The following is a 25,882-nucleotide window of genomic DNA, read 5'->3' as shown; positions in this document are numbered from 1 at the left end:
GAAGATTCAAAGTAGCTAAAATGATCCTGAACAACCATTCAATCAATTAAACTAGAAATACCACCATACGTAATTTCAATGCATACTAAAAAGCCGTAGTAATTAAACACCATGGTACTTGCATTAAAAACTGAAAAATACATTAAAGGAAAAGAATAGTGAACTCAAAAATTAATCCACATACATACAGTGAATGGCCTTTTGATAAAGGTAGAAAAAAACACATTGGAAATAAGAAATAGGACAGTCTTTCAATAAATCATGCCAGAAAAACTACACATGCATTTGTAGAAACAAGAAGATTAATCCCTTCCTCTCGTCATACAAAAAATCAAGTGAAGATGGGTCAAAGAGCTGAATGTCAGACCTGAAACTATGAAATTGCTAGAAGAAAACCTAGGGGAAACACTCCAATACACTGATGTAGATAGAAGATCAAAAAATCCCGATAATCAAAAGCAAAACTAGAGAAACGGGATTATACACAACTCAGAAGCTTTTGCAGAGCAAGAGAAACAATCAATAACGAAAAGAGACATCCAACAGAAAGGGAGGACATATTAGCAAGCTATTTATCTGACAAAAGTTTAAAATTCAGAATATACTAGGTACTCAAAATTCTCAACAATAAAAACAAAATTCAGTCCAATAAAGAAACAGGCAAAGGATCTCCAGTTTTCAAAAGAAATACAAATGTCAACAAGTATATGAATAAAAACTCACAATTTAGAGTGATTAGCGAAATGCAAATCAAACCCACAATAAGATATCACATCACCCCATTAGGATGGTTATCAGAAAAGAGACACAATGTAAAAAATACTGGAGAGAATATGGAAAAAGGGGAACTTTACATTGTTGGTGGGAATGCAAATTAGTAGAGCCACTATAGAAAAAGGTTTGGAGATACCTTAAAAACTAGAAATAGAACTAATAGGTGATTTAATCCCACTACTAGGCATAGATACAAAAGACATTAAATAATTGTATCAAAATGATACCTGCTCCACCATTTTTCTTTTTTTTTAAAGATTTATTTATTTATTTGAAAGTCAGAGTTACACAGAGAGAGAAGGAGAAGCAGAAAGAGAGAGAGGTCTTCCACCCACTGGTTCACTCCCCAGTTTTCCGCAATGGCCAAAGCTGCGCCGATCCGAAGCCAGGAGCCAGGAACTTCTTCTTGGTCTCCCACATGGGTGCAGGGGCCCAAGGACTTGGGCCATCTTCTACTGCTTTCCCAGGCTGTAGCAGAGAGCTGGATTGGAAGTGAAGCAGCCGGGACTCCAACCAGTGCCCATATGGGATGCCGGCACTGTAGGCAACGGCTTTACCCACTATGCCACAGCACCGCCCCCTCCACCATTTTTCTTGAAGCCCTGTTCATAATATATGCAATCAATCAAGGTGTCCATTATCAGATGAATAGATAAAGAAGATGTTTTATATATATATATATATATATATATATATTTGTGTGTATATATATGTATACACACAATAGAATACAATTTAGCTATAGAATGAAATCCTTTCATTTGTAGCAATCTGGATGGAATTGGAGAACATCATGTTTAGTGAAATAAGCCAGTCTCTGAAAAAAAAAAACACGCCACATTTTCCCCTCATATATGAAAGATTAAGCAAATAAATAAAAAAAACTCAATCTAATACAAAATGGTGATTACTGGAGTGAGAGGTGTAGGGGGAAAGAGGGAGTCTGGATAACAGGCACCCAGGTAAAGTTTGATATAAGTAAGTTCTTCATGTTACACAGCACAATAATCTAGTAGATATTCTATGAACAAATAGGAGAGGTTCCAAGCCTCAAATTATAAAATAATGTCAATGAAGGACAAATGCTAATTAATCCTTTTTCATCAGTTTCCATGTAATTTAATTTTTAAATAATATTTATTTGAAAGAGAGAGAGAGAGAGAGAGAGAGAATCTTCCATCAGCTGATTCACTCCCCAGAAGGCCCAAAGGATACAAGGATACTGCTGGGCCAGGTTGAAGCCAGGAGTCAACAGTTTCATTGGGCTCTCCCACAGGTGGCAGGGGTCCAAACACATGGGCCATCTTTCATTGCATTTCCCAGGCCATTAGCAAGCAGTTGGATTGGAAGTGGAGCAGCCAGGACACTAACTGGTGCCCATACGGGATGCTAGCATCACAAGTGATGGCTTTATGAGCTGTGGCAGAATACCAGCCTCTGTATTTATGTATTTAAATATCACACTGTAACTCATAAGTATGTACAATTATTGTTAATAAAAATGTAAAAAATAAGATAAACAGAAAATTCCAGAAATTTTAAACATTTGACTTAAAATGAAAATCAACATTTGTCTGTAAAACAAACCTGAAATTTGATAGTACAAATTAACACTTTTAATGTGCACTCATTCTAATAGAAGTAGCTCTACTTTTGAAACTTGGTTTAGACCGTAATTGAACTATCACATTGTTACAAGTAAGGTCTTAAAATTTGCAACTAATATCAAAATATGTATAATGTAATACTAAAGTACATATATGAGGATTATTTTATGACATAGTATATATAATAGTATTTTCTGTTTTCACATTATAAATTAGAAATGGTTTAGTAGACCTCATGTGAAGAAGCATTTTGCACCGACTGTGAAAGAAAATATTTTAGTTTACATATTTGAGATATAAATCTGTTTTTTAAAGTATAGAATTGGAAGGAAAACAACCGTGGTGCAATCAAGGTCTTACCAATAATTCTTTTTGTGTATTTGTTTTCTTAGGTCTGAAAAATTGCCTTTTCATTTGAAGCCTTAACCTAATAGCTGTTCCTGACATTCTGCATCTCACACTGATTTCTCCCTTTTGCAGACTCCCACTGCCCTAAGAAGCAGCACCACATAATTTTACACTTAATTGTTATAATAGTTTCATGAGTCAGTCTTCTCAACTAGATTGTAAGCTTCTTAACTGTAGAAATCATGTCTTAGATTTCTCTTGCCTGTCACAAAATTGCATAATTGACGATAAATAAATAAAGTCAGTAATTTTCTCTCTTTTGAATGTTTCTAATCCGTTCATTTGGGGTGGTTCAACGTTCGCAAATCAATGTGATACACCACATTTGGGGCTACTCCGCAAACTGTTGAAATCTTTACTTAGTATATACTAAGTTGATCTTCTGTATATAAAGATAATTGAAAATGCATCTTGATGAAGAATGGGATGGGAGAGGGAATGGGAGATGGGTTGGTTGCAGGTGGGAGAGAGGTTATGGGGGGGGAGGAAAGCCGCTATAATCCAAAAGTTGTACTTTGAAAATTTATTTTTATTAAATAAAAGTTAAAAAAAGAAATATCAACCTCTTACAAAAAAAATTTGCCAATGCATTCAACAGTATCTTGTAGTGTTAAAACAGTCAGCATCCCCAAAATATCAAGATACATTGCAAATACAATCTGAATTTTACATAAATTCAATAGTACGCTACTTCTAAGATACTTTCTGTCTAAAAGTTAGGATATTCTGTATAAAAATTTTACTAAGCAACATGTATTGAGCCGCTGTGATGGATTAGACCTTGGTTAAGGGGCAAAAATGGAAATCAAAGCTCTGTAATCATAAGGAAGAGAATTTCTTCCCAGCATTGTGCTAGCTGCTTTACACAAAATTATTTAATTCTTACCTACATACTAAGGAAGATACCATAACCCCCATTTTACAGGTGAGCAAACTGCAGTTCAGAGAGATTGAATAATTTGTCAAAGGTTATAACCATCTAAACAGCAGAAATAAGATTTTAACCTATGTTTGTCTATCTTCAAAGCCTGGGCTTACAGTTTTCTAAGAGATACAACCACACAAAGAAATCTTTATAATATGAAATCTGATATAAACGTCATATGTATATCAAATGCATGGAAGCACAGGAAAGTGATTGAAACACAGAAAGGTAGTAACTAACATTGATGGAAAAGAACGAGGCAAAATTCTAAAATCAGATAACTCATTTGTAAGCCTTCAGTTTGTCATGTCACTTTCTTAATAGTGCTAAGCACAGTTGTTATATTTTATAGGTAGTTATTTGGTTGCTTCCCCTGATGAACTTTAAACTCTATCACTTCAAACACTTTTTCTAATTTTGTTGACCACACAATTAACATAGTGCCTGGCACATAGTAGGAATCTAAGAAATACTTATTGTATGAACGGATACTGTGGCATTTATATTGAGCCCAGAATGATCAGCAGAATAGTTTAAGGTATAAAAGATAATAAAAAGCTTTTAAAGAATATAAAGACTATGCAGTAAAGTTCTTTAATGTTTGGAAGAATTCAAATACTTATTTTAAAAGTAATTAACTGTGTATCCCAAGCAACTAAGACTATTCTTTTTCATCAGAAAGGCAATCCAAATTTGATAGGATACATTATATGCAAAGATTTAACTAGCTCTGAATAGGATTTTGGAACAAATATATGACAATTGGTAGCTTTTCTGGGAATTAAGAAGAATGGTTCATCATGTATATATTTCTAGACTACAGTACTGTATTTGCATCTTGCTTTATAAAGTGACTGTCAGTTGTCATATGGCATTCAAGAATACATTTTAAAATGACATCAAATACATTTCACATTAATTAACTCCAAAAATTCTTGAGCTTTAAGGTACTGAAATAGTTAAGTGATAGTAAAGATAATGATAAAAACCTTACAACCTTAATTTAAAAAACTTATTTAAATCAAATTTCAGAAGAATGCCATTGGGCTACAATCACATTCATTTTCTCGTCTACAGACAGTAGATACATTGAGTACTGCCATAAGCAAGTTTCTTTCACAGTTTGGAGAGACATATCATTTAGTTAGTAAGATTGTCCCAAAATGATCTTGGAATTTGAATGAGCATTTACTTCTGCATAGTTTTGGTCTATCAGTTATAGACAGAACTATGAGTAAAATAATAAAATCATTGTGGATCCACAATTGCCATACTAAAATTGACAAGATAGCTTCCAAAATTAATCTGGCAGGTTTACATAATTAGAGCTGTGAAACATGCAGCATATTTTGTAGATACTCAACATTTCTTTGACCCACCTAAGTGGAATAAAAGATGTAGTTATAATTCTACCCATCAATATATTTTGAGGGCCAACCTGATTTCTTCTTCACTTGAGAATTTGATATAATTGTGGCGTCTTTTTCAAAATTTTATGATGTTAGGCATAGCTAATTAGAATACCTTCAAATTTAATTTACGTTAGAAGTGCTTATAAGGCCTACTGTCACTTTTTCTTTCAAGAGTTTTTTTTTTTTTAACTGAGACTGAAAAGACTTGGAAAAAGAAATAGATTCCTCATTCAATTATCTAAAAAAAAAAAACTCATTATTTACTCTGACATGGACTCATAGAATAAGGAAATGGAATCTATAGTATTGGAACATTCATGCAAGTAGATATCGATGAGTTCTAAAAATATCCAACGGTTTCTGCGTGCATCATCTCACTGAAGTAATGTATTGAAGATGGTGAGAAATAGAACTGATTTAAATTCATGGGGAAAACCTGCCCCTTGATTGCTAATAAGCAAACATTAGTACAAAAAGCAAGTATGCTCTTCCAAGAAAGCCCTATTACCACGTGTGTATGTATGTGTACATAATAAAGTATTTAAAATTCTACATTATCTGATTGGAGATCAAGGATTCAAGTGGAAATGTAATAGAAAATATGACCAGCAAATTGAATATGTACTGACCAAACACTTTCAGCAGATAAAAATATTTTCAAGCAGGATATCTGAATTTAAATTGCTTACTTGTTAATTTCTCATGAATTTTTGTCATTACTCTCTTACACATTCATACTGTTAATGTTGGCTTTAGTTCAGTACACATTTATTGAGTGGTCACCATGCTAGATATGTACAGCAAGGAAGAGATTATACAAACATGAATTAAACATGGCCCCCGTTCTCAAGGAGATTACAATATACAGGGGCAAGATATGTGCACAAATAACTTAGATTCACATATGAATTAAAAATACTCTCTAAATCAGATTTTGCTTAATTTACCTGCTAAAATTAAAATGTGATTTTTCATGATATGATTCCTTTTTATCAAATTTGGAACCTTTTTACTTTTAAAAAGTTTATATAAAGGGACCAATTAAATATTTCATATATATAGTTTAAGAGCATAATGACATTTCATGATATAAGTTTTTAGTGCTTTCTGAAGCTTACCTGGGTGTTGAGGGGGACAAGGAAGAAAAGATATTATAGCTAATCCTTGCCACTGAAACCTTCACACTCTTATTTCAGGGTTCGCTTTGGGCAGTAAACCACATATGTGAAACTTGAAAACAACTGTGAAGCAACATACCCAAAGTGGAAAATAATATAATATTGAATGCGTGAATCCTGAGAACTCACAATGAGTAAAAGATATACAAATAGTTTGAAAATTCATACTTTTATATTTTTATTTTTATCTATTTTATGAAACATGTATTTCTTTATTTAAAAAGCAGAGGTACGGAGAGAAACAGAGGCAGAGATAGAGATATCTTGTATCTGCTGCTTCACTCCCCAAATGGTTGCAGCAGTCAGGGCTGGACAAAGCTGAAGCCAGGAGGCAGGAACTCCGCCTGGGTTTCTCCCACTTGGGTGGCAAGCACTTGGGCCATCTTCTGCTGCTCTCCTATGTCCATTAGCAGGGAGCTGGATTGGAAGTGGAGCAGTCGGGACACAAATCAGCGCTCATAAGGAATGCTGGTATTACGGGCAGTAGCTTAACCTGCTGAGCCACAGACTGGCCCTGATTTATTTAAAATAGCTGCACAAAATAGCTGAGCAAAATAGCATAGTGAATTCAGACACTTCATATTTAGAACATTTTCTATTTCCTATTCATCACCCATACAGTGCAAATTCTAATTACTCCAAAACATATTTTTTGATTTCACATTATACTAATTCCTCCAAAGAACTGCTGTGGCCCTCACTGTGTGTACCACTCATTTACTGCTTAATGATATTCTTGGTGTAGTTGTGTATTTTTTTAAACTTTTCACCAATGTCTCTCTTTGTATACATAGACCATAATCTACTTGATTTCAAGAGTTATATATATATGAATGAAACCAAGTTTTCAGTGTAATGTCAGTCACCTCTTGAATAAATGTCGAGTAAGCATTTTTACCAGAACTAAAGCTATTCTAACCTATTGATTCAGGAGCCATATCAAACCCAATTAATGTGACTGTAATGTTTGGTCTCTGTAGACACCTTGACTATGAACAAAATGTGAAGTGACTAGCATAGGCTAAGTATAAAAACAAATATAAATAGCTTCACTGCAAGATTGTGAGGATTTCAATGATCCAGAATAACCTGACTTCATAGAGAAACCAAGATAAAACTGGGGGAGGTGGCATGGAAAAGAGTTCCTTTGTCATATTGATGACACTGGAGGGGTTTAAGCAAAGCACTAATCTCTGTCTTGGTTGGTTATGAATAACCAAGGAAGCATAATGTGACAGATGTGTTTGTAGTTTTCAGTACTAGTGAGAATGAAAATGGATAGATCATTTGTATAAAGTAGGTTGCATGAACATTGCAAACAAATTTGTGGGGGATTATGCTTTGAAATTCAGGAATATCTGTATTTCTCATTTGGGTTTAATAAGGTCCACATCACAGTGGTTTTAGGCACTGAGTATTTGGTACTTTTCATATTTAGATGGAGACAGAAAAAGGCCCACAGCATGAGCACCTTTACCTGCCTCACTGCAGTTATGCCTGCTCCAAACTTAGGGCTTTTTTTTTTTTTTATAAGTGGATACTGATACAGAATTCCCCAAAGGTAGAGTCATCAAAATGATTTATCTGAGACATTATTTTCCCTCTTCAAAGTTTTAACTCTTCTCCACAGGGTTAGGGCACTAATGGATTGTATCATGATGGACTTTGCTAATAAGTGAGGAAAACACAACCATCTTTAAAGATAAAAACACACACATTTTCTTATCTCCCCATAGTACCACAAGAAATCGTTCTCTCTAGGCACCATGAAAAAAGGAAATCTTGGAAACAATCCTGAAGTAGTAAAATAAATCAAGGGTAATATTGCTGTCATTCTGTACCCTGAGATAAAAATACTAATCAATTACAGACAAAAAATTGGCCTCTCTGAAAGGATATTTTGGCATAATCAATAAAATTATCTTTAGTCTTAGCCAGAACTTTCAGAACTAGTTTCCTTGAATCTCAAGAATTTTCAAATGGTAATACCTTTTGATTGCCCACTGTTCTTTTACTAATACATGAGAAAGCAAGCAGTCATAAATCGTTACTGGACTTTGGAAGAAGTTGAAGCTATTACACCAAGATGCCAACTGTAAAACCACTTGAAAATTAGAGTAAAATAGTTGCAGCCAAGCAAGATAATAATTAGTGGATCTAAACCTGCCAACAATTTGAAATAGATATAAATCTTACTACAATCAGATGTTTTTTTAACATCTAGAGAACTCCAAACTCATCCATTTTATTTTTACTTTGCAATGCAATGTATGTCATGGTAAAACTAACCATAATTAAAAAGAATAAAATAGACATTAAAATATTTGTGTGAAGAATAAGAAATGAGAGAAAGAAGTGTTGGCTATATCTCAAAGCCATAGTTACAGGAGCTGTTTTAGCACATACCTAACAAGTTAGGCACAGAATTGATGTTCCTGCTTTTTGTTTTACTAAAAAAGCAAAATAACCTCAAAATTACTTAAAAGCTCTTGACATAAATTGCTGTCCCATATCACAAGATCACAATCCATTTTCTTGTACATTTACAAGGATGTTTGAATCCTATGGGAGTTTAACAAGAATGGTGATTTTCAGTGATCTGAGTGAAGTTCCTCATCATAGCTTTTAGAACAGCTTGTTCTTCCTCTAATTCATCCCTGGGGCCTTAGGGTAGCCAATTAGTAAATTGCTATTTCTACATCTATCCCAACAGAGGTTAGGCAGCTAAACCACAAGACACAGCTGCTATATGGAAGTCTGAAGAAAACCCAGATCTCTGGAGCAATACATTTTGATTTCCACCACTCAAGGAATTTTAGGTTTGACACAGTGGTCCTGACATGCCTTCTAACTAAACCTCTGAATTGGAAAAATAAGAACTGTGTATTTTAATTATCTGCTCATTAGAAAAAATATTAATTTATTGGCTTCCTATTCTGGAAATGTGGAGGATTTTCTCTTATTGTAACAGGAATATTACTTGGGGCATCTAGAGCTGAGATAGCAAATTTTCCTGGCTCACACATTAATTATTTGATGCAGTTAGTAAATAACTGGTTATTCAACTTTTATTACATGATAGGCACTGTCCTAGGTGCTAAAGATAGAGATAGCATCCCTGCCTTTACAGAAATTACATTAAAGTGGGAAGAGAAACAAGTGAAAATGAAAACAACTAACACAATAGATACTGACAGGGGGTTAGAGCAGCTGACTTTACATAGGGTACATAAGAAAAATCTCTCTGAAGAGGTTTCATTTCACTATTGGTTGAACCCTTTAATTACACACAATTATTCTTAGGTATTTAAATTTAACTGAAAAGTGATCCCTGTTAAATATAAGAGTGGGAATAAGAGAGGGAGGAGATGTACAGTTTGGCACATGCTCAATCAGACTTGCCCCAAACGGTAGTGTTAGAAACGTGCCTAGGGATTCCAATTCAATCCCATCAAGGTGGCATGTACCAATGCCATCTCGCTAGTCAAAGTGATCAGTTTCAGTTCATAATTGATCATAATGATAGGATTAAGAGTCAAAGGGATCACATAAATAAGACTAGTGTCTGCTAATACTAACTGATAGAATTAAAAAGGGAGCAAATGATCCAACATGGGGAGTGGGATACACAGCAGACTCATAGAATGGCAGATGTCCTGAGCAGCACTCTGGCCTCAGAATCAGCCCTTAAGGCATTCAGATCTGGCTAAAAAGCCCATGAGAGTATTTCAGGCATGGAAAGCCAAGACACTCTGACAAAAAAAAATGACCTAAATGAAAGATCTCTGTGAGTGAGATCCCAGTGGAAAGAATGGGCCATCAAAGAAGGCAGTACCTTTCTCTGAAGGGAGGAGAGAACTTCCACTTTGACTATGACCTTGTCTAAATAAGATCGGAGTTGGCAAACTCAAAAGGCTTCCATAGCCATGGCAACTCATGACAAGAGCCTAGGGTGATTACTGACGCCATAAAAAAGAGTGTCAATTGTTAAGTCAACAACAGGAGTCACTGTGCACTTACTCCCCATGTAGTATCTCTGTCCTTAATGTGTTGTACTATGAGAATTAATGGTATAACTAGTACTCAAACAGTACTTTACACTTTGTGTATCTGTGTGGGTGCAAACTGCTGAAATCTTTACTTAATATATACTAAATTGATCTTCTGTATATAAAGAGAATTGAAAATGAATCTTGATGTGAATGGAATGGGAGAGGGAGCGGGAGATGGGAGGGTTGTGGGTGGCAGGGAAGTTATGGGAGGAAAAGCGACTGTAATCCAAAACCTGTACTTTGGAAATTTCTATTTATTAAATAAAAGTTAAAAAAAAAACAAGAACCAAAAAAAAGAGGTTTTATTTCTGCCAAGTCATGTCTGAAAAGAAGGTACCAGTCACAAGCAGACCTGAGAAGAGATAATTTCATGGAGTAGTTGTAAGAAGCTTGGTATGGGGTCCAGCGCCGTGGCTCACTTGGTTAATCCTCCGCCTGTGGCACAGGCATCCCATGTGGGTGCCGAGTTCTAGTCCGGGTTGCTCCTCTTCTGGTCCAGCTCTCTGCTGTGGCCTGGGATAGCAGTGGTGGATGACCCAAGTTCTTGGGCACCTGTACCCACATGGGAGACCAGGAAGAAGCACCTGGCTCCTGGCTTTGGATCAGCACAGCACCGGCGGTGGCAGCCATTTGTGGAGTGAACCAACAGAAGGAAAACCTCTCTCTCTCTCTCTCTCTCTCTGTAACTCTTCCTATCAAATAAATAAAAAAGAAGCTTGGTATGGGGCAAGTTGTAAGAAGCTGGTTCTGTGGCATGATAGGTTGGGCCTCCACCTGCAGTACTGGAATCCCATATGGGTGCCAGTTTGTGTCCCAGCTGCTCCACTTCTGATGCAGCTCTGCAATGGCCTGGGAAAAGCAATAGAAGATGGCCCAAGTGCTTGGGCCCCTGCACCCACGTGGGAGACCTGGAAGAAGCTTTTGGCTCCTGGCTTCGGAATGGCTCAGTTCCAGACATTGCAGCCATTTGGGGAGTGAACCAGCGGATGGAAGACCTCTCTCTCTATCTCCCACTGTATGTAACTCTGCTTCCCACATAAATAAATAAATCTTTTTAAAAAAGAAGCCTGGCATATTCACAGCATAGAACAAAAGGCAAGGGTACATAGAGAATAGTGAGCCAAGGGAAGAGTCATAAGTAATTGCATCATACATGTAGGCAGGGGTCAGACCTTCTAGGCAATGGTGAGGGATGAACATCATTCTGGGTGTAATGGAAAGCCATTGGAATGCTTTACAATGGGCAGTGACTTTATTACATTTAGACTTTACAATCACTCCTGTTGGCATATAGAGACTAGGAGAAAGGAAACAACAGAAGTAGAGATGGAATCAGGAAACCATATAGGAGATAATTCTTGTTGTCTGGTGAGCGTGACTGCTAAGTTTGACTAGATGATAGGGTTGGAAACAAAGGCAGGAGAAGATCTTTAAGATATATTTTGAAGGTAGAACTGATAGGTCTTGTAAGTGTACTTCGAGGGAGCAGTTAACAGTAAGGCAAAGAGATGAATCAGAAATGACTTCTAGATTGAAGAATTAGGTGGGTAGTGATACCATTTATTGAGAAGGGTAAGAATCAAGAAAGAATAGGATGGAGAGACAGAAATAATGAGTTTCACGTTGACCATGTTATGTTTAGATATTAATTTGATAACAAGTAGAGACATGAATTAAACATTTGTATATGGGAGTTTGGAGACCAGAGAAAGACAGAGGCCAGATATTTTAATTCAGTAGTCATCAAAGTCTGAATGATTTTTAAAGCCCTGGGAATTCATGAGGTTACCTAGAAGGCACATAGGTAGAAAACATTTACAAAGTCTTATTTTATTTGAACACTTCAGTTGCTAATGTCCTACCTTCCGAAAGCTTTCCAACCTTCTGGTTTCCAGCTCAATGACTGAAGAATTTCACTACCTGATCCTTTGACATTAAACCTACCTTCTCCAGATTTTCCCAGTGAGCTTGCAGTGAACCCCCACTCAGATATACCAATGGAAGTGCTGAATCATGGGCTAACTCAGATGCTTTTCTCAACTTCCAAGTTTCCTCACTTCTACCCACATCCTTTGCTCTTAGAGACAGCTGAATAAGCTCGATGATAGGGTCTCTGATTCACATAGCAAAAAGTACTATGGCAGTAGACATTCACTAGATATCTATTGAATGAAATCATGAATGAATGAAACACACGCAGGCACACATTCTAAGTCTCATGATTGCTGGACTTGTCTGGGAACAACAGCACTATTGTAATTATTAGGATTTTATTACTGGGACATTGAAACATATAAAAATCATTCTAATGATTCATCATTTATGAATACATTCTAATTTGGTGCATATCATATGAATTAAATGTTGAGATGACAATATACTCACAATGCACACTGTGGAAGCAAGTTGAGATCCCATTTACCATCTGCTTTTCCATATTATTGACACAATACTATAGCCACAAAAGTAGAAAATTGCTGCATATCAATGCTTTCTTCTCTTTTCTTTCCCACTGACATATTTTATCAAGCAACTTAAAAGTAGCAATTTTGGACCCCATTAACTGGAATGTACAATAAAAAAGGAATGATCCCAAATACAAAAAGTTGTTATGTAAAAGTTGTCTGTTTGCTACATAACATTTTACTGCCATATTTAAATAGAAGATAGATATGTAAAATCTACTGGGCCCTATATAAACCATATTTGTCTTAATTAATTGCATATTTCAGTGATTCAATTTTTTAATACATTTGATAAGGTTAAGCAAAGAGTGTTATATATACTTATATGAACAAAAATTTAGAAGAAGTCAGAGTAGAAATTATTGCAATTTAAACTCATGGATATTCCACAGAATGTTTTTTTCTTGCCAAATAGACAAACATACCAAAGTGAACTGAAAATATTCTTTAGGGAGAATTTTCATTAAATTATAAAATGTTAGAGCTGGAAGGAATCATGGAACTTGTCCTATGGGTGAGGGTTTTCTCCAAGGTAATATACATTTTTTTCTTTTTTTTTATTTAGTAAATATAAATTTAAAAAGTACAGTTTAAGCATTCCAATGGCTTCCCCTCCCCATAATTTCCCTCCCACTCGCACCCCTCCCATCTCCCGCTCCCTCTCCCATTCCATTCACATCAAGATTCATTTTCAATTCTCTTTATATACAGAAGATCAATTCAGTATATAATAAGTGAAGATTTCATCAGTTTGCACCCACACAGAAACACAGAGTGTAAAATACTGTTTCAGTACTAGTTATAGCATTACTTCACATTGGACAACACATTAAGGACAGATCCCACACATTTTAAGTAGCTGACCTGCTATACATTTCAGATCTCTGGACTCTGGATCCTTTCTACTATACTATACTGCCTCTCCTATAAGAAACAAAGTATGAAATTACTCTTTGTGATGAATTTGGGGGACTGTACTCTTGAAAACACTAGAAAAGTTAATTTCTTTGTTACAGACAACAAATGCATGGGTACTCAATCCTTATTAACAACAATTGCTCAACAGATGGCATTTTGCCTCATAGAGTATATGATGTACCCTAACTAAAGCATGCACAAATGATATAGTGAGTTGTAATCTAAGTTGTCAATTATTCACTGAGACATAGTATAGGCGCTTTCAGAAAGTAAGCATGATGAGTAAATATGAATGTAATGTTCTCCTTCATGATCTGTGTCTCTCTTTTCAAAGATTTTATTTATTTATTTATTTATTTATTGGCATTTTGGTTTAAGTATTCTGAACTCATGGATTTTGACATGCTTGATGTGTTTTTATCCACCACTGTTATTTTTCTTAGTGCTCAAATTCCATCAACCTGATTATTAGAGAACCTCTTTAAATTAACTTAAAAATTTTTGGACTTTATATAACATTTTTTGGGTTGTTTTGTTATTATAAAAGTATTGATTCCAGTTATAGGAGGTAGCTAGAATAGTTAAGCACAGAAGCAGAATAGTTAGTTAAATAGTTATAATTAGTTAAATACTTATAGTTAGTTAAATTAGAATACAATAACACAGTTGTTGGGGACTTGGTGGGGCAGGTAAGTAAGGATATAAAATTTTGAGAATTCAAGATTGAAAATTCTAGATATCTCCTTTACAACATTTTGCTTATAGTCAATCACACTGTATTGTATTCTTAAAAAATTTGTTAACAGGTGACTTTCATGTTAGAATGCTCTTATTCTTTTGGGCTCTTGAACCAGTATACAAACTAGAGATAAGGGAAAGAAGGATTAGGGATAAATGAACATGAACTTCAGGATACAGTTGTTTACAGCTGAATCTTGATTACACTAAGCTTAAGGGGAGAGACCATTACTCGATAGTCGCTGAGGGCACTCTTACCAGGAAAGATTGCAGTGGCCTAAGTTTGTCATTTTTTTTTTTCAGATAATTGGTGACCCTGATCTTTAAGAGCCTATAGTTTGAGCTAAGGCTCCAAAATATTCTAGCTTTCTGGCATCATCTACCTATCAGATATTTCTATTGAGGAGATCCAACTTTCACTTCAAACAATATGTCTAGAATCTAATTTTCATTACCCTCAACTCAGTATCTTACCTCTAAACTCTGATACATTCTCAAGGTGCCTGTTTTTATCCATGACATATTTTAATCACTCACAATGAAATCTTGGGGATGCTTTTGATTTACCTTATTTCTTACCATCCACTATTCCTCCTACAGCATATAGAATGACCAAATTTTATCTATCCTTTCAAAATGTATCTAGAATTACTTCTTTACTTTCATCTTGACACTTATCTTTGGTCATCCATTTAAATCAATTTACAACTGGATTATTCCAGAAGTTTTCTAAATGGTATCCTAATCATGTTTGCTTCTTTGTTCTAAACATCCCACATATTGCTGTGAGTGTTAACCTCCACTGCTTTCATCGTGTCCCAGGGCTTTACATGTAGTTGGCTGTCAAGAAATAATTACGAACAAATAGTCATGAAGTCAGGCCTGATTAATAATCTATGTTGATTGCCCTCCATATTATCAACCAAATTTCAAACTCCTCCAAGTCTCGGCCCCTTCCTATTTCTTCCAAAGAAGATGCTTCTTCTCTGTTCATGTTAATTTTCTCATTGAATACACAATGTCAGTCCCCATTACTCTTCTATCCATTTTTGGAGCAAATTCTGTTGCCATTTTGTTTCTCCAAATTTCACATGTTGAACATTCAACTCAGATCTAGCTCCTCCTTGGAGATGTTTCCAGCTACAAACACTTATAACAGCTGTCATGGCTCTTTATTACTAAAATCAGGGTTATATACTGCTATGTATCACTATTTTGTGTTTGCAAACTATTTATGCTCTTGAACTTTGTCCAATCATGATTGATATTTTGAGGTCAGAGATCTTGCATACATTTATATTCTTCCATGACTGTTTCCTTGTCAGAAAAATGAAATTAATTTTACTTTTATCATAGGATTCTTTTGTTAGGAAATCACCATAGAAGATTTTCTCATACATAACACATACTCAAAAATACTGGTTTATTTTTATGTGTCACTTTTTAGAGATGAACACAGTACCTTTCACATAATAGATACTTGACAATTTCTGAGTGACCTGAACACAAAGAACCATAGAAGAACATAAGCAATTGCCTTATTATTGTTGTGGTGTAGTGGTGGTAGGAGTGTCTTTTTCTGAGCATGTTTGCTAAAAGGGAGAAGAAGAAAGGGTTAAGGATGGAGAAACTGAAGATATACATTATGAAATACCCAGTTGGCCTCAATTCATTTAATATGGCTGTGAGAAGTATAAGAGACAGGCAAATGGAGTTTGTCGTGTGAAACATAAGGATTCATTGTATTAAAGTTCTAGTTGTTTAGCTGTAAAAAGTCTGAGTAATGATTCTTAAAAGACTATACAAGAATATCTCCTCAACTTTGTTGGACACATAAAACCTTATAATAGCAGTCCAAGAAGTAACACAAAATGCCCTGGCATTTGCAAAGGACCAAATGCTAAGCAAAAGAGACTATCTCACACAATTGTAATTCTTTGAGCACTAATGGAAAGTCCATAAACACACACATCGAGAAACTGATAAGATCTTCCTCAGTGATAAATGTAGGCATTTCTTGGCAATTGCCTATATATTTGGAGTTGGAGAATAACTATAAATACCTCAAAAAACCAAATTATGTCTTATCAAGTCATTTAATATGGATGCTAGTGTAACACTGTAATCGGTGTGGAAGCATAATAGTAATCATCATCATAATTTACATATACTCATATTACAGAATTCTTTTAAATCCACAAAACACTTTAACATATATTCAACCAACTGAACACTTAATTAGACCATGATATGTTTTTACATACATTTTTGTGCCACTCACAAAGCTTAGTAAAGAAAGCAAAATAGTTATTTTTCATGATAGCAAATGGGGAGACAAGATTCAGAAAAACTGACTTTCCAGAACCACGTGGGCATTTAGTGGCAGAGCTAGAACTAAACTATTTGATTTATAAGCCTAGACCAGTCCCTATTCTCCACTTTAAAATACTAACTTCAGTTAAATTCTTAATAAATCCCTTTTTATGAATTTCTGACACATGAGATTTAACTTGTCCAAAAAGAAATTCAGTTCTTCTCCCAGACACCACGCTGGCTTTTATCACCATTGACACAATCATTCACAACCATTCTTTTAGACAGCCTTAAAATTATTTTTGATTCGTCTCTTTCTCTGCTCCTGTCTGCCATATCGACACTAAATCCTGATGTGTGTAGGCATGTGTGTGTGTGTGTGTGTGTATCCAAAGTCACCATGTTTCTCTTCTGGACTTCCTATGTTTTCCATCTTTTAGTAGTGGGGCGGTCAAACTTAGATTTCATGAATTCTCTACAGGCTTTACAATTATAGGACTCAAATAAATATATGCAAATGATGATAGTTACTATTTATAATTGTGTTATTACTTCCATTATTTTATAATTCAACAAATTCATTCAATTAGGAGAATGTGGGCAGAGATACACACTAGACTTTGAATAATTACTTCAGAGGCATGGAGGGAAAATAAAGGGTGTGAAGAAAATGACAGGTTTGATTCTACATATCTTTGTGCTCTATTTTTAAATTTATTACTATAAGCATGTATTAATATTGTAATTGCAGAAAAAGACAGTGAGAGAGAGAGACAGAGAGAAAGGTCTTCCTTTGCCATTGGTTCACCCTCCAATGGCCGCCGCGGCCGGCACTGCGGCCGGCGCACTGCGCTGATCCGATGGCAGGAGCCAGGTGCTTCTCCTGGTCTCCCAAGGGGTGTAGGGCCCAAGGACTTGGGCCATCCTCCACTGCCTTCCCTGGCCACAGCAGAGAGCTGGCCTGGAAGAGTGGCAACCGGGACAGAATCCGGCTCCCCGACCGGGACTAGAACCCGGTGTGCCGGCGCCGCAAGGCGGAGGATTAGCCTAGTGAGCCGCAGCACCGGCCTAGAAATTAATTATTAAAAACAAACTGACTTCATCTATTCAAGAAATATTTATCAAGTGCTTGCAATCTCTGTGGGATACAGCAGTGGACATGACAAACACAGTCTTTTTTGTCAAAGATCTTAAAACAGTGCTGGAGTGACAATAAATAATGCCAATGTACTGTCTCTACTTAAAAAGCCTAGAAGATAGGATATTGGGTGCTTTCACTACAAAGAAATATTAAATGTTTAGAAATGATACATACTTTTACCCTGACTGACTTTTACACAAAGTATGCATCTAAAGAAACATCCCATAAATATGCATCATTTTTATGTCTATTAAAAGTTTTTCAATGCAGCCTTGATAAAGGTTCACTGGAAATTTTTTTAAATGGCAGATAGTGTAAAAAAGAGTGATAAACTTTTTAAGTGTAGTAGGGACTCCCAACCTACTAGGATAGTATTTCTTATAGTGTGGTTTAGAGATTACTTTCATCAAAGCCATGTAGGCACTCCGAAACACTTAGATTCTCAGGCTCTATCACGAACTTCTTGAATAAAAAAATCGGGCATGGGCCTGAAACTCTCAAGCTTTAACAAGCACCCCAGAGAAGTTTTCTACACATTATAGTTTGAGAACCCCTCTTCAAGGATATAGAGTAGTCTTAAATTTTCTTCTATTTTCTTAATGAAATTTTCTACAGTGAATATGGAATACTTAAAATGATTTAAGGCAATTCAATCAAATACATGAGTTTGAACATCAAGTTAAAATCAGTGTAGTAATCTGAGTTAGATTGATCAAGGACATTTCCTTGAAGATAAAGAGTTAAAAGCTAGGTTTCAAAGGACATGATGCCCATGAGTTAGCAGTGAAAATATTCCAAAAATGGAACACAGATTCTTTTAAGGAAAACATGGAGATAAGAATAAACAAAATATGACTGGGAGATTAATGAAGCAAATCTGCTCATAGCAGACAGTTATGTTCAGTAGGAAAGTTGTGAGGTTAACAGGAATAGGGTAACACATCAGTGAAAGGTCTTGTTTATCAAACTGAGGGGTTTTGATTTGATTTGGTTTAGAAGTCAATTAATGGATGTCCTTTATGAGGAGTGTATGGAATCACGCAAATAAAGATTTAAGAAGTATTATTTGGTAGCATTATGCAGGCTAAAGGAAAAAAAAGGCCAGAATAAATGAAAAAATCCATAATTCTGGCAAAGTAATACAAATTTAACTTGATTTGGTTCTCAACTACAGAGATGACTCTGAAAATTTTATTGAATAAGGGTTTAGAAATAATCAGTGACAAATATTTTAAAATTGAGGTTTTTGTTGAGCTCTATTTCAGTCTTTTACTATCCACTCTCTTCATATAATTATCATCAATTTTTTTTTAAACTTTTATTTAATGAATATAAATTTCCAAAGTACGACTTATGGATTACAATGGCTTCCCCCCCATACCGTCCTTCCCACCCACAACCCTCCCCTTTCCCACTCCCTCTCCCCTTCCATTCACATCAAGATTCATTTTCGATTATCTTAATATACAGAAGATCAGCTTAGTATACATTAAGTATGGATTTCAACAGTTTGCTCCCACACAGAAACATAAAGTGAAAAATAATAGATGATTTTTTTAAATGATGATGAAATCAGATCAGACCTATTGTCATGTTTAATCCCAGTGAGAGTCAAGTTGGGAATTGATAATTTCTTTTTTTTTTTTTTTTTTTACAGAGGATCAGTTTAGTATGCATTAAGTAAGGATTTCAACAGTTTGCACCCCCATAGAAACACAAAGTGAAATATATTGTTTGAGTACTCGTTATAGCATTAAATCTCAATGTACAGCACATTAAGGATAGAGATCCTACATGAGGAGTAAGTGCACAGTGACTCCTGTTGTTGACTTTACCAATTGACACTCCTGTCTATGGCATCAGTAATCTCCCTATGCTCCAGTCATGAGTTTCCAAGGCTATGGAAGCCCTCTGAGTTCTCCGACTCTTATTGTGTTTAGACAAGGTCATAGTCAAAGTGGAGGTTCTCTCCTCCCTTCAGAGAAAGGTACCTCCTTCTTTGATGACCTGTTCTTTCCACTGGGATCTCACTCACAGAGATCTTTTGCCAGAGTGTCTTGGCTTTCCATGCCTGAAATACTCTCATGAGCTTTTCAGCCAGCTCCGAATGCCTTTAGGGCTGATTCTGAGGCCAGAGTCCTAATTATCATCAATTTTTAATTTAAAAGCATGTAAACCAAATCATGTAATTTTTAACACTTCATCCATTAATATTAAAAACATGAGGTACTGATAAACTCAATATAGTGGTTAATATGTGTATGTGTGTGGAAATAGCAAAATCAGAGAAGGGAAAATGATGGAGTCCAATAGTATTTGGAAATACTTTATATCTCTTTTTAATATTTATTTTATTTATTTGAAAGAGTTACAGAGAGATAGATAGAAAGATCTTTTATCTACTGGTTCACCCCCAAAATGATCCCAACAGCTGGGGTTGGGCCAGGCCAAAGCCAGGATCCCGTAGCTTCATATGGGTCTCCCACATGGGCAGGGGCCCATGGACTTGATCCATCTTCTACTGCTTTACCTAGGTGCATCAGCGGGGAGCTGGATCAGAAGTGAAGCAGCTAGGACTCAACTCCCCCCCACTCCCAATTTGGGATGCTGATATTGCAGGAGACAGCTTAATTCATTACACTACAACGCTGGCCCCAATATTTTATTTCTTAAACTAGGAGGAGAGTACACAGCTGTTTGCCGTATTATTTTTGGTTGCTTACTTAAAATACATTTAAAATTACAAAAATGAGAAATTTTTAAAAATTATTTTTTATAAAGATGTTATCTATTTATTTGAAAGTTACAATTACAGAGATAAAGGGAGAGACAGAGAGAAAGAAATCTATCTGCTGGTTTACTCTCCAAATGGCCACAAAGATCAAGGCTGGGTGAGGCTGAAGCCAGGAGCCAGAAATTTTATCTGTATCTCCCACATGCATGGCAGAGGTTCAAGTACTTGGGTCATCTGCTGCCTTCCCAGGTGCATCAGCATGGAGCTGGATCGGAAGCAGAGCAGCCAGGACTCTAACTGGTACTCCAAAATGAGATGTCAGCATCCCAGGAAGCAGCTTTACCTATTACACCACAATGCTGGCCCCTAAATGTTTTCTTTTAAATTTGAAATCTATCATATCCTAGTTTTATGTGGGTAAAGGTAGACACTGTATTTTAATTTTTGTCTAAAGAATAGTAATTGTATGGTGCTTGTCTCTTTCAGATATACTGTATCTGTGCATATGTGGACTCCTCAGAAAGTTAATTTAAAATGTATATTATGAAAAAATTATGCATGAATTTCAAAATTTTTGCATCAAAATAAAAACATCTTTTAATCTCATTTTCCATGAACTTTTTGAAGTTTCCTCATATGATGACCCGATTGGCTGTAACTCAAGATTGGGCCTTTTGGGAATTTGGTCCTCATATTGGAAATTGTTTGGTAACAATCCATTTGTTCTCTTTAAGTGCTAGGTCAGAAAAAAAATTTTTATCCACTCTACTTCTTTTTGAGCTATGACACTCTTAGATAACACATTCCCATGGGTTCAGAGTATAGCAATATAATGACAGGAATTATTAATTGATATTTAAATGATTACTTAATATCAAAGCTGATGAAGGCCATGGTCATTATCTAGCCCCAGTATTTTATTTTACCAGTAAAAACATTGAAGCTCAGAGAAGTTGAGTAGATCAGAATTTCCAAAAGTATGGTCAGAGTCTGAAGAAGAGCAAAGAGTTCTTACTCCCAGTTATTGTTTCTTTCTGCTACACCACACTGCATTCTGATATCACTGTCTAGATTTTCCTCTGGTCAACCATTTTGATTGTCATAATCTGTTCCCTTGGGAAACAATCCTCATCTATTAATCTGTAGGTGCTCTCCCGTAAGCATAGTCAAGTAGTATAAACATGTTCTAATATTAATCAAAATGTGTTATTCTTTCTTAGAAGACTGTACGTGAAATTTTAATTATCTTGATCCCATATTCTCAGTTTTAACGTTACACTCACTGTCTCCATGACCAAATAATGCTCTCAAAGTCATATTGGAACTTCAGGACCTTAGCTTTTGAAAAAGTGGGAAAAGATGCTGAATTTTATAATTTTCTGCATGTAACAATATGCTAGACCCTGCTGGGTGCTGACATATTTCTCATATTTAGATGGACAAGAATGAATGTATGAGAGGAAATACCATAGGTAGAATCTGAAATGCTGTAAACCTAATTCTACCCAGAGAACAAAAACAGAAGTGACTTTTATAGTAGAGCTCTTGTTTTATGAGAAACAGTGTCTCTCCTATGCCCTAAAGAAGCAATGAAGAGGCAGTTTTGAAAAAATATCCCTTTTCTCCCATAGGGTATAAGTGTAAAATTATAATTAAAATCTCTGGCAGAAGAGGGTTGTCATAGCATATTTTAAAAACCTGAAGTTTAACAAAGACATCCAAAGGCACTTTATGGATTTATCCCTTGCCAAATCCAAGTCCAAGTTATTAAATAGAGTGTTCACCTTTTAGCAGCAGCTACCTCACTCTAAAACTCAGGCCAGCTGCTTGGTTCTCTTTCCTCATGATTGATCACCCTATGGCAGAGTAACAGTGTGTATATCAGTATGTTCATTTCCTAGACTTATTTTTGGGGAAAAAGAGGAGTGGCTGCATCTATCTCACTCTCTCTCTCTCTCTCTCTCTCACACACACACACACACACACAGCAAAATTTCTAAACAAGTCCTATCTATTGGAAAGACATATCTTGACAATATTTGTATGTGTTTGGCAAGTTTGAGCAATTACCACACATTCTTCACTTTGCATCGATCAACTCTCCTTTCTTTACTAGTATCAGAAAGTGATTCAGGCATAGATATACCTCATAGGGAAAGAAACTATCTAGGGTGCTGGAAGACTCCACTTGAAATCATACATATTAAATCAGTTCATAAATAGACCCTTTTTCAACAAGATAAAACTCAATCTTGATTCCACATTTCCCTCCCCTCTTTATCCTTTGACTTCAATAATCATTTTCCCTCCTAGACTGACCTTGATTCATGAATTACCAGCTGTCTCATTCTTCACCAGTTCAAAGATGATCTTCTAACCACGAACTGATGTGACTGCTTAAATAGCAGTTTTATCCCAACCCATTACATTTTTGGACAAATTGCTTCTGCCTTTGTTGATCCACCCATCTAGAAATTGTTATTCCCAGAACAGTGAATTCTACATTTGATACTTTGTGGAACTGAATTCAACAATCTTGTATCAAACGCCTTGAATATACTAAGCAACTTACACGGTGTGCTTGGAGTGTGGAAAGAGGGAACACTGGGGAGATGGGGAGTGGTAGTAGTTCAAGGACAAAATCAACAAATTCCCTCTAACCTTAAAATACTTCCAAAGTGTTGAGGGAGGGAAATATATTACAGTTTCCTAGTGTTTAAAATAACTTTTAACAAAGGGCAAGGATATCAAATAGAAAAATGTCACCTTAGCTATACTTTAGTGCCAACAGATGGTAATACCAATTACAACTATTTAGCTATTTCATTTCAAGACAAAGTAGAAAAGACTCATAGCATAATAGAGTTCTTTGGACCTCATCAAGCAATGCCTTCAACTATTCTCTGGAAATTCTGAACCCTCTTTCTGATACTAATGTCTCTCCTCAATATTGAAATACATCAGATTAACGTAAAGTCAAAATCTATGCAGATGGCAGTGATTAAAGTAAATTGTTTCTAAAGTTCCCGTGTATTTTTGTAAGTATCCACAAAGGAAACAAGAAATCTTAACCTGGAAAAATATGTTAAAATATATCTTCTATATAAATATAGAAGACAGAAAAACATCATTTCATTATTCAGATTCCACTAGTTCACAGGAAAATAGATCAAATTTTGGTCTAGAAATTTGAGTTGTAAATGTGTTGCTTAGTTATGAGGCAAATAATTGTGAAGGAACATGTACTTGGAAAGATTAAAAGGTTTTGCTATTTTCCTTGACCTCATGAATATTTAACAGTCCATTGCTTCTAAAATGATGTTTTAGTTTCTCTCTCTCTCTCTCTCTCTCTCTCTGTGTGTGTGTGTGTGTGTGTCTTTCTGATAGAAAACATTCTTCATGAAACACCAATTATAACCACACCCTTTAAAGACATTCTTGAAGCTGGATTCAGTTGAACAAAGTTGTAAGTCAGTCTATGCAGCAATCTGAATGAGGCATCATACTATAAGTGGGAAGCACTCAATTCCAAACTTTGCCACAAATCAATTCTTTTATATGGACAAATCACATAATTGCTCTGTGTCTCATTAATCTATCAGTTGAATATAACGCTGGACTATTTAAAATCCTGGAAGTTCCTTCATCTTTTTAAAATATTTGGCTTTAATATAAAGAAGTTGGTCAACAAGCCCCAGAATTTTTCTGTTACCTCTGAGATCAGTATAGTGTTTTGTACTTTCACGTGCCTTATATGTTTGATTCCCATAAAAACTCACAGGTAAGCAGAACACAAATGTTATTGCCTTCACTTTAAATGTGAGCAAATTTAAACTCAGAATGTTTAAGAGATTTTTGTCTAGGACCACTCAGTTAAGTAGTGGGGTAGTGATTTGAAACTAAATTTGTCTGGGCTTGATTCTTCCCACAACACCATCCAATAAGATGCTTATTCGTGAGGTAAGTACTTCTGAGAAATCAGATTTACTTTTATGTAGCTGACATTTGATATTTCATTAGATAGACAGAGGCTGAACCTCTTCTGAATGCTAGATCCACACTGCATGTGTATATTCAATATATTATGTGTACATGAAATTTGACATGTCCAAGAGTGAAATAATGATTTTTTTCTTTAATTTTTATTTTTAATTGACATATAATATTTGTGCTTACTTATGGGGTACAGTATTATAATTTGAAACATGTATACAATGTATAATGAATGATAAAATCAGGATAATTAGGGGCCAGCATTGTGGTGCATTAAGCCACTGCTTGCTATACTGGTATCTCATATCAATCAAAGTGTCAGTTTGATTCCTAGATGCTCCACTTGCAATTCAGCTCCTGTTATTTGCCTAGTTTCTTGGAAATATATAATTAATTCTGGACTGTTGTTACCCTACTGTGCTATAGAATATTAGAATTAATTCCCCTTGTAACTATGTTTTGGTACTCAATATCTACTCTCTCTCTATCCAACTTACTCCTTTCCCTTCCTAGCCTCTAGTGGCCTCAAGTCTACATTTTACTTCTTATATAATCAACTTTTTAGTTTCCACAAATGCGTGGGCACATGTGATATTATTCATTCTGTGCCTGGCTTATTTCATTTAGCATAATGTTCCCCACTTCCATCCATGTCTCTATAAATGACAGGATTTCATCTTATTTATGGCTGAATGAAATTCCATTTTGTGTGTATACCACATTTTGAAAAATCCACTCGTCCATTGATGGACATCTCAGTTGATTGTTTATATTGGGTGTTTTGAATAATATTTCAATAAACATAGGATTGCATGTATCTTTTTGACAAACTAACTTGATTTCCTTTGGGGTTGCTGGTCTTTTGAGGAACATCTACACTGTTCTCTGTAATGGCTGTATTAATTTACACTTCTACTAACAGTGTAGATGTGTTCCCTTTTTTCTTCATCCTACGAGATTTTGTTACATTTTTTGTCTTTTGGATAATAGCCATTCTAACTGGGGTGAAATGATATCTCCTAATTGGTTTTGTTTGCATTTCCTTAATTGGTTGAGCATTTCTTCATACCCTTGATGACCAACGTTCATTCTCTTTTGAGAAGTATATATTCAGATTACTTCCTTCTTTTAAATTGGATTATTTGTTTTTATACTGTCATTGTCTGGATATTAACCTTTTGTCAGATGTATATTCTGCAAGTATTTCTTCCGTGGCTGTAGACT

General features: G+C 35.4%; 1 protein-coding gene across 3 annotated transcripts in view; it reads right to left on the bottom strand.

Annotated features, from left to right (window-relative positions):
* Positions 1 to 23,062, bottom strand: part of HDX (highly divergent homeobox) — a 213,597-nt gene extending 190,535 nt beyond the window's left edge. Inside the window, exon 1 of one of the 3 annotated variants that reach the window (XM_051827389.2) lies at positions 22,985 to 23,062. The gene's annotated coding sequence lies outside the window, so the exon portion shown is untranslated. The remainder of the gene's footprint in view (positions 1 to 22,984) is intronic. The other 2 variants (XM_051827390.2, XM_051827388.2) reach the window with 2 other exon arrangements.
* Positions 23,063 to 25,882: the final 2,820 nt, after the last annotated feature.

This window comes from Oryctolagus cuniculus, chromosome X, assembly GCF_964237555.1.
Source record: "Oryctolagus cuniculus chromosome X, mOryCun1.1, whole genome shotgun sequence".
Lineage (NCBI taxonomy): Eukaryota > Metazoa > Chordata > Mammalia > Lagomorpha > Leporidae > Oryctolagus > Oryctolagus cuniculus.
Note: the sequence above shows the minus strand (reverse complement) of the source record. Positions and strands in the feature narration are given on the sequence as shown.